At 42.1% G+C, this 13280-nt stretch overlaps 1 protein-coding gene across 2 annotated transcripts in view; it reads right to left on the minus strand.

Annotated features, from left to right (window-relative positions):
- The window catches only part of LOC308597684 (transducin-like enhancer protein 1), a 77782-nt gene that overhangs the window by 30129 nt on the left and 34373 nt on the right, over positions 1-13280 (minus strand). The gene's annotated exons all lie outside the window — the stretch shown is intronic.

The raw sequence follows: 13280 nt of genomic DNA on the forward strand, positions 1-13280 counted from the left end.
CCACCCTTCATCTGAAGACCACAGGGCAGTTCACAACAGGTTTCCACCTTTCAACTATCAAGCCATACACAAGAAGAATATAATACCTCCTTCAGATTCATGAATCTTTCCTGTTTTATACTTTACTCCTATATTGCTTTGTTTTAAATATGCTGTACACCAATCAGGAATGTTTTGTATTTGCAGCTTATAAATTATTGTAAGTAAATAAACAAATGTAAGCTTTAATCTGCTTGTGTGTCATCCTACTCAGAGCAGACACAGAGAAATTAATGGACTTGAGTCCAATTATCTCAGTGAGTCTGCTCGGAGTATGACTAATGTTGGATATCACCCATAAGAATCATAAACTGAAGAAACACAAAGCGGTACGAAGCGAAATGACCTTACTGCCTAACTGATAAAACACACAAATGGTTGGTCTCAGCCAATTTAATGCTTAGCACTTCTTTAAAATAACATTAACAAAAAACAACAACAACCCACTTCCAACATAAAACTCAGAATGTGAAAGGAAGGCCAAAATACAAGAGCAAGAACTAATTGTGTCCACAATCTACAGGCTACTTTCTTTTAGATAATGCTAAGTACAAACTGTTGACCCAAAGGGGAAGAGAGGCATTTGAGATATTTCTGGGTCACATGATAATTTGACATGCCTCCAATTCTCATCTTCCCTCCAGCAAAAGCATTAAACATGTCACAATGGGTTCTTTTAAGTTCAGGATTAGCATATGCAAGAAGGGCAATTTGTTCAATGGTGTGTTAATGCCATGAACAATGCTGAATGAATGGTTGGTGGGGGGGGGGGGAGAGAAGAGGGCTCTTTTCACAAAGACCTGACAAGCCTCATTTCTGAAAGTCATCTTTACAAGGAAGCATAATGCTAACATACTTTAACAAAAGGTATACAAAAAAAAAATTCTACCCGCACCACTACTTCAAAGAAAACTGTTATTCACATATTAATAATTACACCTGAAAGCAAAAAAAAGGTAATATTACTACACGCTTCTCCCCCCCCCCACCAACCCCCGCTGAAGACAACCACCCTAGGAGCTTTGTAGTCCTCATACACCAATTCTTAACAGCATGGAGAAAAGAAAACAAGACAAACAAGGGCACCTAAAGCAATCTGAACTTTCTTCAGCACTCCAAGAATCACACTTTAAAAGCAAGCTTCAACCCCTTTTATTTCTGACTATTCAAGCTCAACACACACTAGGGATCTTACACAAAGCATATGGGAGGGTCTAATGAAATCAAGTAAAAAGCAGCTCACAGTCATGTCTTTACCGCAGTGTTCTGTGGCTGAAAAGGCAGGTTTGTAGGATCACTAAACTCATTAGCTTGAAATATACAAGGTTGGGTTTTTGTTTTCTACCCCCGGGTGACTCAAGGAAACTAGGAAGGCTGAAGGGAGAAACTGGGAGCAAATATTAAGTTCCCATTTTGAAAGATCTTTTAATACCAAAACACAAGCATCCACACATATACTTTAAAGAACGTTGCTAGCAGACAGGTATGTTTGTGTATAAGAGAGAGAGAGAGAGAGGATATAAGACCCACCAAGTGTGTAGAGATCCATATTTCATCAATATTCACTGTCCCAAGACAGTATCTCAATATATTCCACCCAGCCTTCACCATTACAACTCAGTTCCTGCCCCCCTAAAATTTCCTTCTCTGTTAAAATATCAATTCTTATTTGCAGGTGCTTATGCTTTGAACATCTTCCCCAAAATGTTTTTTGTGCTGCCACCACTGGTTTCTTTAAACCTCAGATCTTTTCCCAAGTCTTCCATGAAGCACGCGGCTGAAATGGGCATTCTTATCACAAAGACTTGAAACCAATACCAAGTATGTTGAGGTGCATTTGCCCACCTCTGCCCTGGCTAAAACTGGAAATAAGTGGTCCCTTCTTTGGGGGCAATGTGTAAACTACCACCCTAAGCCCAAGAGATGACACTAAATTCATGTTGAGCCTAGAAAGCCAAGATCCCACTGTCGTTGGGAGTCATTTGTGATGACCTCAGAGGCATGTGGAGTGTTGAAAGAGTCTACACTGGGAAGGGTCCTGAGGGCACATGAGGGGCCCAAAATCCTCTTGGGAGGCCTGGGCCATTTGAGACATTTGCAAGCATCTGGTGGATGGAAAACCCTTGACAGACCTCCTAATCTAGCAAAACATCTTGCATTATAAAAGAATGAAGCAGCTCACCATTGTCACAGGACAATAGAGCTGAAAGGAGACAAAGGGGACAACCCCCTGTAATTTAATGACAGAATATTATGAAAAATGGAAAGGATTTGCTGTGATAATTAATAACTAGAATACAAAAAAGGGAGGTGTGAGGAGGTCGATGAAATAAGGCAATGACAGTTAAGGATTTGGGAATATTGGATTTGTTTTTAAATTTTTGTGGTTTACTTTTGTTTTTTGATTGTGATGTGTTATGTGTTTTGTTGTTTTTTGATTTTGACTTTTATTAATTTGTATTGTTTGATTGTGGTTGGTTTTTCTTTTGCTTTGCTTTTCCTTCTTTTTCTCTTTGTTTTTCTTGTAATTTGAAAATTCTTTGAAAATTCTTAATAAATATCATTATTATTATTTTTAAAAAGGGGGGGGGACAACCCCCAGCAATGCAGGAATCTTCATCAGGGATTGTATGGCATTACAACATTCATGCCAGAATTTTGCCTTGGGAAATATGGAATTTGATCCGACAAAGACTCTGAAAAAATGACTTGCTGTACCTCATTGGGAAGTTTTATATTGGCAGGGCCTAAGGCTCAGTCCTTAGATTGAAGCTCCAATGACAGTGCTAACCATACTGAGCTAGATGGTCAGTGGTCTGACTCAGTCTAAGGCAGATTCCTATTTACATTACAACAGGACCCCAACGACATGTCCACTGATACAGCTCTGATTTTTTCACTGCTTCATAGAAAACAAACACTCTCAAAATGGCTGGCACTTTCTATTGATCTACAGTGCTTACCTTATGAAATTTTGAAAGCACATTAATTTTTAATATCATGCACTGCAATTTGTAATACTAAGTATGGCTTGAAATCAATTTGGCATTGGTTACAAGACCATTCTCATAATCAGCATTTGCACCAGCACTCTCTGTTGTAATGCTATCATAGCAATGCTGCTATAATTCCATAAGTAGTACAATACTGTGATTGAAAAAGCGAGAGGAAGAGACCAGAAATTTCTCTTCAAATCAAGTGTTATAGAAATGTACTGACAGGTGTGACCAAGGATAAAGCTTTTTCTGAGGTGCTGCTCCACATATGGAATATTCTGCCTAGAACTATTTGCTTGCCACCTGTTTCACTGACTGATGCCAAGTGTTTTATTTTCCCTGAGTATTTGATGCCTACTTATTGTCACTGCTTCCCTTTTAATCTGCATTTTACACTTTATGTTGGGAGTGTGTATTGAGATTTCTAATGTTTAGTGAGGAAGGGCCATAGCTCAGTGGCAGAACAGATGCTTTGCATGCAGAAGGTCCCAGTTGAATTCCCCAGCATCTCCAGATAGATAGACTCAGAGAGAACCATTGAGATTTGCCGCCATTCCGTGCAGACAGTAGCGAGCAATTCACTCATTCTCAAGTAGTTTTACTATTTGGAAACTGCCTTGGGTGAGCAATAGGAAAAGCAGGATAAGAAGGCTTTAAGTAAGATTGGCAGCAACATCTAGATGACTACTGGATTTGCATGCCTGGTGCTGTGGGTTAAACCACAGAGCCTAGGACTTGTCGATCAGAAGGTCAGCGGTTCGAATCCCCGCGATGGGGTGAGCTCCCGTTGCTCGGTCCCTGCTCCTGCCAACCTAGCAGTTCGAAAGCACGTCAAAGTGCAAGTAGATAAATAGGTACCACTCCGGCGGGAAGGTAAATGGCGTTTCCATGCGCTGCTCTGGTTCGCCAGAAGCGGCTTAGTCATGCCGGCCACATGACTCGGAAGCTGTACGCTGGCTCCCTCGGCCAATAAAGCAAGATGAGCGCCGCAACCCCAGAGTCGGCCACGACTGGACCTAATGGCCAGGGGTCCCTTTACCTTTTATGCCTGCTGATCTTGTGTAGCCCCCTCCAGAGGCTATTTTCAAGGTTCTCAATCCTACGCATGGTGGCAGCTGCAGACAATCAGCTGGCTATGAGCAGGCAATAGACATGTGGGTGTTCTGAGCAGCTGCCATGCTGTTCTTGAAACTCCACCTCAAGTTTGTTTGTTATTTGAATTTATATACTGCCCTATACCTGGAGGGGAAGCAAGCCCCCCCCCCCAGACTTTCAATTTTAAAGATTGATAATGTTATGAAGCTAGTAATTCTTTTTAAAATAAAGGTTTTGGTCACAGGCAGCAAATGGGAAGAGAGATGGTGGATAAAATAGAACAATTTTTTTAAGAGACTAAAAACCTGGGGTACCAAGAAGTCAAACTCCAGACCTATTTCAGCAGCATCACCCAATTCTATCTTTTGAGATTAGGTTGTGTGCTTTCACGTAATCTTGCCAGTGTTATGGATACACAATGGATCGTGACTCAGTAGGATGTGAGATTATTCTCTGGAGTTTACCAAAGCAAAAGAATACAGAAATGTTTATGAAAAACAGACAATAAATCAACTCACACAGCAGTGATTTGTACACACCCTGAGCAAAATATAGAGTGGAGAAACAGAGCTAGCAATGGGGGTGGAGAGGGGGGAAAGGGGGGGACATACCTAAATATCACTTCTGACAGGCTCAGTGATAATGTTCATTCAGAAGAAAGGAAATGTGTTTGCTAATTTTGCTATCTTTTTATTGCGGTATGAATCTTATCTTGGAGGCAGAGTGGCAAAGATCTTCAGTTCCACTCAAGTTGCTAGTGGTTTGCAACACATTGAAGTGAGTAATGAGAATAAATAACAGAAAAAATGGGATGGGGGGGGACTGTTTCACTTAGGAACTTTATGCATTTTCTGCCAGAAGTACTTGCAGACTCACCAATAAGTTTGTCCAAAGTTATCCTCCATCCACTGTGGTATAACTACTGAAGCAGTGGTCAGGTAGAAATGAGCTAACAGTTCAAACTTCTGGCAATATAGAAGTGAAATGTGTATCGCCAAAGGAGGTCAATTGTGGGTAGGTTTTTCCCCCCACCCACCATCATCAAGATGCCTTCAGTCCTAGATTGCATTTTGCCTTGGCCCTAGGGTCAGGGCTCCCTCACAGCACAGCAGTTAGCAATGGAAGTGGCAGTCATATGTATTTACCTGTATAGTGGGTTACTTTCCATAATAGTGCTGTACTTCCACAGGAAATAATTTTGCATACATACAACCCATATTTTTGTTGCCAGGTTATGGAGTCTTGACCACATTCAACTGTTTTTTGTTAAATCAGCAGCTAAACTACAGCAGTAATTATTAATGTGGCTTGGTTGAGGTTTAATATTATTTATTTTGACCACTTTAGAATTCTAAAGAAGGAGCACTGTACACACCATTAAATGAAATTACGTAACTGTCAATTGCCTATGCTTCCAAAGCAAGCATCCTGATCTTTACTATTTTCAACAGTTTATTTTGTTGCAAGTCTGCTTTAAGGAGTCTTGTGCACTTTGGTAGAAAGGTATGGTTATAAAATGGATTGATATTATCTTCACCATCCCATTACAGCTGACTGCAACGCAGGTGTGATACTTGCACCACTGACGTCTTTATATGTGATAGCAGCAAGACTTAAGACCTAATTTCCATACTTTAAATTCCACATTTCTGCTAAGTGAAAGCACAATGTGTCGTATACTAACTGCGGAATTATACCTGCTATAGTTACAACTATTTTGTAGTAAAAACACAATGAAACAGAACAAAATGGGGAGGGTTTCAAGTCCAGTAAGAGTTGTTTTCTGAAGTGTTTCTGAAACACTTATTTTCCCCTATAGTGGAAAATCCCCAGTTTGAGATCTTCATCCCTTTGCTCAATTTTTGCAGAAGTGTCCGAAGTTTAAAAATTCTGGGGTAGACAAAGCAGTATAATCGTTTCATTGAGTTATGCAATGTAAATTGATTGCATTTCTGTCAAATAATTGTTACCACCTCGCTAAGAGAAACATGAAACCAGTTTGTTTCATCTTAATTTCAGTAGACTAGACATTTTAATTGAGGATAATCCCAGCTTTCATGGTCAGAACCCAATTTATCAGGGATTAAGAACATGAAGTCTACATTATTTATCCAGATTGGCCTAAGTGATTAAATCAATTTTATGAGTAATTCCACCACCACTCCAATTTTTGGGTGCTGTTACTCAAAGATTCCCTTCTACTATAAATTCAAAATGTAGCTTCTCCTTTGTTTGGGCCTAATCTGTTGAATGGGAATTACCATTAGTTTCAAGGGGTCTTACACATTAAGTTAGTCCTATTGCAAACAAGATGAATAATTTAATTACATCAAAACTCTTATTCTTTCAAGGAGCTTGGGGGTGGCCTTTGACCTCATTCTAACTGTGAGGTGTTTTAGGGTAAAAAGAACTTGCCCCAAACTTCCCACCTGAGCTTCATGGGTTTGAATATGGTATTTCCACACCCTAACCCAGCACTCTTGTAATTGCTATATTATACTGGCACTCAAGGATGCTAAGGCCCCTGTAGCTCTTCTGTCATTAAATTTAAATAGTTAAAGCAGTGGGGAAAACTAAAAGGGAAATCTACACAAGGGAATGCAGGTCCCACAACACTGTACAGTACTTTGTTCAGATGGATTTGCTTAGCTATACTTCTCCACTTGAGACCCTTTCTGGCCTGGGGAGCCAAATGAAGGCCTCTGAAGTATGGAAGGGAGTCAAACTGTAAATAAATTTATAAGAATGTGCATGTGTGCACACCCACGCTTGACCATAATTATGCTAAATATTAAGTAGAAGAAAATGTATGCTGATGAATGCCGGGATGGCAAAATGTTTGCACCCAGAATAACCAATATTTACTCATCATGAAATTCTAGCTCCTCTCTTTTCTCAAAGAGGAGCTCAGACTTGCCCCATGAAGACATCTGTAAGAGTTACAGTATTTCAATAGCTGCTAGTATTTGATTATTTATGAATGACGGATGAATGGGTGTTAATAAAGGTGGACACTTGTTGCTTCAGCAAGTCATTCTTCAGCTTACTTGCAAGTTCCTTGCCTTAACAGTTTTAAGCACAGGAATTGTGCTGTGTTGCACGCACAGAGAACTGAATACTAGGCCTCTAGCGACCAAGATGCATCCAGGATCACTTCCAGACTACACTCCCAGGGGGAATGTGACCCCATCCAAAGCAGGCAACTCACCAGTTATCTGGATTTGAGGATTCAGTCAGTTTGTTGGCCCTCATCCAGCCCACCACCAAGTCTAAACAGTGGTCCAGGGCTTGCACAACCCCTCCCAGTTCAGGTGGACATCATCAGTGTACTGATCTAAGAATACTTGCAATCACCTTCCTTAGAAAAGGGGCATTTGCAGTAAGGCCGTATCTCAGTGGCACAGTTTTGGTATTAGAGACAGTGCCTGACATACAACCATCTTTAGGTTTCATTCCAGAGGGAGGTTTGACAGCCTTCTTCACAATGGATCCTGGAGAGGGCGGAAGACAAGTTGGTCTCTTTTTGGTGTCGGGCTGGCAATTAAGAGTAGTTGCTAAAGTAGGGTTGTTTATTGCCCGATTGTGTCTGCCTTTGGACATAGTCATTGTAAGATATTTTGGTTTTAAAAAAGGATGTGCTGCCCCTGGGATTGAGGGTCTAAGAGTTCCTGAGAAGAGACACTCTTTTCTGCTAGTTCCATTAGCAGCTTATCAAGGAGGCCCTAAACAGGTGGGCACTGGATGAGGGGGTCTAATGTTCCAACATCTGAGCCAAAGCAGCCTTGGCTAGTACATCGCTTGACATGACACAGGCTGAGAGTCTGCCATATAGGCAGCCATAAGAGAGATTACGAATAGGGTTAATCTTTTTATCCCCCTGAATTTGATCTCTAAGCTCATCCAGTCCTGGCAGAGTAGGAGCTTACGCCTGAAGCCTTAAGGGCTGTAGCATCAACATCTCTCTTCAATGTGTTTTCTAACTTGCAGTCAATGTGGTATTTATTATCTGCAGCAGTAAGGCAGGCTGCAGCATTAGACAAAGCCACAACCACAGTATCTTCCCTGGGAGAAGAAAACAAGTCTTCTCTCTCATTAGAGAAGGGGTTGAAGCTTAAGAGAGATTCTGTTTACATTAAGAGACATAATTGGCTCTTGCCACTCATTTTTGAGTGCGTGTTCAAAGACAGCTTGTGGCAGCACCAGCAGATTCTTGGCATAAAGTAGACTTGATGTAGGATCAGGTGCTATTGTAGTCAACCCTGTTTTGAAGTGGAAAGAGGAAATAGTCAGGCCTGCTAGGGCTGCCATATTTTGAAGAGCGAAAAAGAGGACACATTTGCCAACTTCTGCTTTCAACTATGGATCACTATGACGACTCTACCCATGAGAAAGAGGACGTGTCCTGGAAAAAGAAGACACATGGCAACTCTGTGTAGAGGAGTCAAACGTCTAGTGCTGCCTCAGCCAATGGAAGGGGGTGCAGGTTTAGGCCAGGAGAATGATATATCATTCAGAGCAGCCTTCCCCAACCATCTCTCTTCTCTCCCCCCTACCCCACTTTTACTGGACTACATCCCCCTTCAGCATAGCTAATGGTCAGAGATGATGTAAAGCCCAAACCTCTGTAGACTAAAGGCTGGAGAAGCCCATGCTAGAAAGTATACTCTTACAAGGATGGAGGGCAATAGTAGAACCCCCATTTTCACCTCTGAGGCCCCAGCATAAAATGAACCCTCTAGGCCAGGCTACCTCAACCTCAGCCCTCCAGATGTTTTTGGCCTACAACTCCCATGATCCCTAGCTAGCAGGACCAGTGGTCAGGGATGATGGGAATTGCAGTCTCAAAACACCTGGAGGGACAAGGTTGAGGAAGCCTAAGGCTAAAGTCCACATTTATTTAATGAGTTTGTATGCTGCTTTTAAAGCAAAAAAAAATTCTTGCCAAAGTGGTTTACAAGCCACTTAAACATTAAAAAAAAACAATTTAAAACCACAAAATACCATAAAAAAATCTCAAAATGTATTAAAAACTATTATGAAAAGCCAAAAGACCAACATAAAACCAACAGAATATGCAATTATCAAAATCAGGAAATAAAATTGGGGAGTTCTGCAACTCAGAGTGACCTTGTGGCTGAAGGCAGTTGGATCTTAAGGCCTGTTTCAGACATGCAAAGTTTGGCGTTTGTCTGACATTGCATGCAATTGCAACCCACAATTGTAGGGCCACAGCTGAAATGGCAAGCACATGGAAGAGGGAAATCTTATTTCCTTTATAGGCATGCATGTCTGTTGGGCTTCAGAAGCAGATAATAAAGGACAGGAATGTTGGTACTGTAAACCCCCAGCCCCCAAATTATCAAACTAATGAGGGGTAGTAGTTGATGATGAAGGGAAGGGTGTCAGTCATCATTTGATGCTGGTACAACTGGAGCATATTATCCTGAACAGATTGGGAGCCAAGCTTGCATGGAATCTGAGACTGTTAAGGGAAGCAATTAAGAAGGTTCCATATTTCATCTTTGGCAGAGTTCATGGCTTGTAGGGCCATATTCAGATGCCACACTAAACCAAAGTCAGCAAAACAGAAATGAGCTGCAGAAAGTCTCAGGTTCACATGCTTCTCCCTCCAATCTTTTCTTCCGATGCAGCTGCAAGGAGTTTAGACACAACCATTTTTAATCATTTATTTTTCTGTTGCCCAAACCAACTTTAAACCAATCTGTTGCCCAAACCAACTTTAAAAGATGAGTCATCAAATCATGGTTAATGGCAACCATGGTTTCAGATTTGGATGCGAAGCTAAACTGTGGTTAATAGAAAACTGAATGAATGAATATTTATAGCCTGCCCATCTGGCTGGGTTTCCCCAGCTACTCTGGGTGGCTCCCAACAGAATATCAAAAACATGATAAAACACCAAACATGAAAAACTTCCCTAAACAGGGCTGTCTTCAGGTGTCTTCTAAAAGTCAGATAGTTGTTTATTTCCTTGACATCTGGTGGGAGGGCGTTCCACAGGGCGGGCGCCACTACCAAGAAGGCCCTCTGTCTTGTTCCCTGTAACCTCACATCTCGCAGTGAGGGAATCACCAGAAGGCCCTTGGAGATGGACCTCAGTGTCAGGCAGAACAATGGAGCTGGAGATGCTCCTTCAGGTATACTGGGCCGAGACTGTTTAGGTGAAAGTTCCCAACTCCTCCTTGCAGCTGCTCCAGGGGAAGTGAGAGGCTGTGTGAGCCCAGGATTCACTGCAGCTCATTCTCATTGTGCTAAATTATGTCTTGGTATGATGTACAGTAGCTGATCCTGTTGTAGGAGGTGTCTATTAGGATTCCCTTCAATGCACCCAGAAATGTAGTTCCTAGCCAGATAGGAAAAAGTACTCCAACAGTCCAGGTCCTGCAATGGTTCTTACTGTCCACTATAATATATACTTGCAACTAAATCAGGAAAACCCACCTCCTCTCTTTTTCAGGAACAGCTCCAAAAGTGTGATGGCAGGAAGAGTAAAAGCAGCATACTTACAGTGGAATAAAATGTCTGTCATGCAGAGATGAACACCAAGGTAATATTTGAGGTATTATTAGAGAATACAGAGTACATTTGCTTTACATTCTCCAATTAAGCAGAGTTTATTTGTTTTTTGCTCACACTTGTGAGCATAACCCTTATTTACTGCTGAAGCAATCTGATTCCCATTCCAATATACTTTTTAAAATGGCAAGAAATAATGTATTTGGTTGAATTCAAAGTGTCCTTCCACGTGTGGGTGGAGGAACTGTGCTACACCCTGTGCTAGAGTTCTGTAGAAGAGAAGAAACTAAATCCAAGATTTAGTTTTTTCTGCCTGTGCAAACACTCGTAGAAGCATAGAACTTCTAAGTAACCAACTTATATAGGACAGTGCAAGCTCTTCCACTAGAGCTGAGTTCAGTAGTTGCTAATGGTGCTAGCAAATATTTCACGGACTTCTCTCCCAGACTGTTCTGGGAAAGAACAGTCCTTTTGAATAGCTTTTGGGGGGAAAGAAACAGCAGGGGGAATAGAGAAACTGGACCAATCATTCACCCTGCTGCTGGTGGGACTCAAAATCCAGGCTATGTTTCATAGGACACACTTATGAAAGTGACCCCTTTAATATACAGTGAAGAGGTATTAAGCTTTGAAGAAGCTAGTGTAAGTGGAAGAAGAAAAAGTAAAAGGACTGAAATTAGATCCTAAACCTCCATGAAAGGGTCAGCAAACTTTTTCAGGAGCGGTCTGGTCCACTGTCCCTCAGACCTTGTGGGGGGCCGGACCCACCCTCTCCCAAAGGAACCCCAACCCCGCTCCTGCCACCACTCACGCCGCCGCTGCCTCATCTTTGGCAGCAATGGTGTCATCCTCTGTATCGGCGGGGCACAGAGTCCATGCTGCTGGCCTGGGCGGTGGAGACATCGGGCCTTAGTTTGCCGACCCCTGCTCTATGACATGCACTGCCCACAAATGAAGGTGAGCATCTTATAGCTAGGAGTGGAAGTTGGAGAAGAGTTCTTACATCAGTGTTGTGTCTGAGCAGCTGAAACATACAAGTAGACTAGAGGACAGTGCAACATACACTGGGGGTAATAAGTAAAATGAGAATGTACAGTCGTACCTCGGGTTACAGACACTTCAGGTTGTGTTTTTTCGGGTTAGGTAAAGGTATAGGGACCCCTGACCGTTCAGTCCAGTTGTGACCAACTCTGGGGTTGCGGCACTCATCTCACTTTATTGGCCGAGGGAGCCGGCGTACAGCTTCCAGGTCATGTGGCCAGCAGGACTAAGCTGCTTCTGGCGAACCAGAGCAGCGCACGGAAACGCCGTTTACCTTCCCGCCAGAGTGGTACCTATTTATCTACTTGCACTTTGACATGATTTCGAACTGCTAGGTTGGCAGGAGCAGGGACCGAGCAACTGGAGCTCACCCAGTCGCGGGGGATTCGAACCGCCGACCTTCTGATTGGCAAGTCCTAGGCTCTGTGGTTTAACCCACAGCGCCACCCGCGTTATGGACTGCCAAAACCCGGAAGTACCGGGACGGGTTACTTCCGGGTTTCGGCGGTCGCATGTGCGCATAAGCGCTGAATCAGAATCTGTGCATATGCAGACGGGCCACTACGGGTTGTGAACATGCATCCCGCACGGATCATGTTCGCAACCCGAGCGTCCACTGTACTGCAAAGGATAAATTAAATATTTTCAACCAAAAACGAGCAGCAGTTTATTTCAACTGCAAATGAAACACAGTACCCTCTACAACTTCACAGGGCTGGACGTGTTTCTGGGATGCATTCTGACCATGTGACAATGCTCCCTCGCCTCTTGCACTCTTGATCTAGCCCTACTATTGTGGGCAACATATTTGCTCTTCCACCTTTGCCCAAGGCTCTGAAGCAAATTGCATGAATCTTTAGATGGCTCAATGACACACATGGGAAGGTTAAAGCAACCCAAGTTATATTTCTTGGGGAATGTAATGAACTAAAGATGACCTCACAACTTTGGCAGATATCCCAAATGACTTCTCAAGACTTCCAAGTGTCCGGAGGAAAGTCATAAGCAACCCCAACAGAATTTGTACTTCTAAAACTCTAATGGACTTTTGAGGTTCCTGCACTCTAGTGTGGAATAAGCTGGAAAAATATGAGAGGGGATGAGAAAGACATTCCTTCCACATCTTACAAAACAGTTTCGAATGTGTGAAAACCCTGGAAAATCCAGTTTCAAGGGACATCCCAAAATCAAATAAAATTTTATTTTTAAAAAATGCTATCTAATGGCATTGATTGTAGTACAGATATGCTGCACGACAGACATATTGTCTAAATCAGGCGTATACATGGCCAAAGAATCATGGTGGCCCCTGATAGCAACAAAAAAGTTCTCTAATGAACGATGTGAGGGTGAGTAAGTGGTTTTTAAAATCAATAGAACACTTTTTTGAAAAGCCTAAGAGTGACACTAGCAATACATTCCAAGTACAAGACAGATTAGATGGGAAATGTCTGATATACTAATCACAAAAGGAAAGGCAGATTAGATAAGAAACATCTGATATGCTAATCAGATACTTAACACATATGTATATGAAGACAAAGTTAGAAAAACTACAAATCCCTGGTATGG

This window comes from Podarcis bocagei (assembly GCF_964188305.1).
Source record: "Podarcis bocagei genome assembly, chromosome: 11".
Taxonomy (NCBI): Eukaryota; Metazoa; Chordata; class Lepidosauria; order Squamata; family Lacertidae; genus Podarcis; species Podarcis bocagei.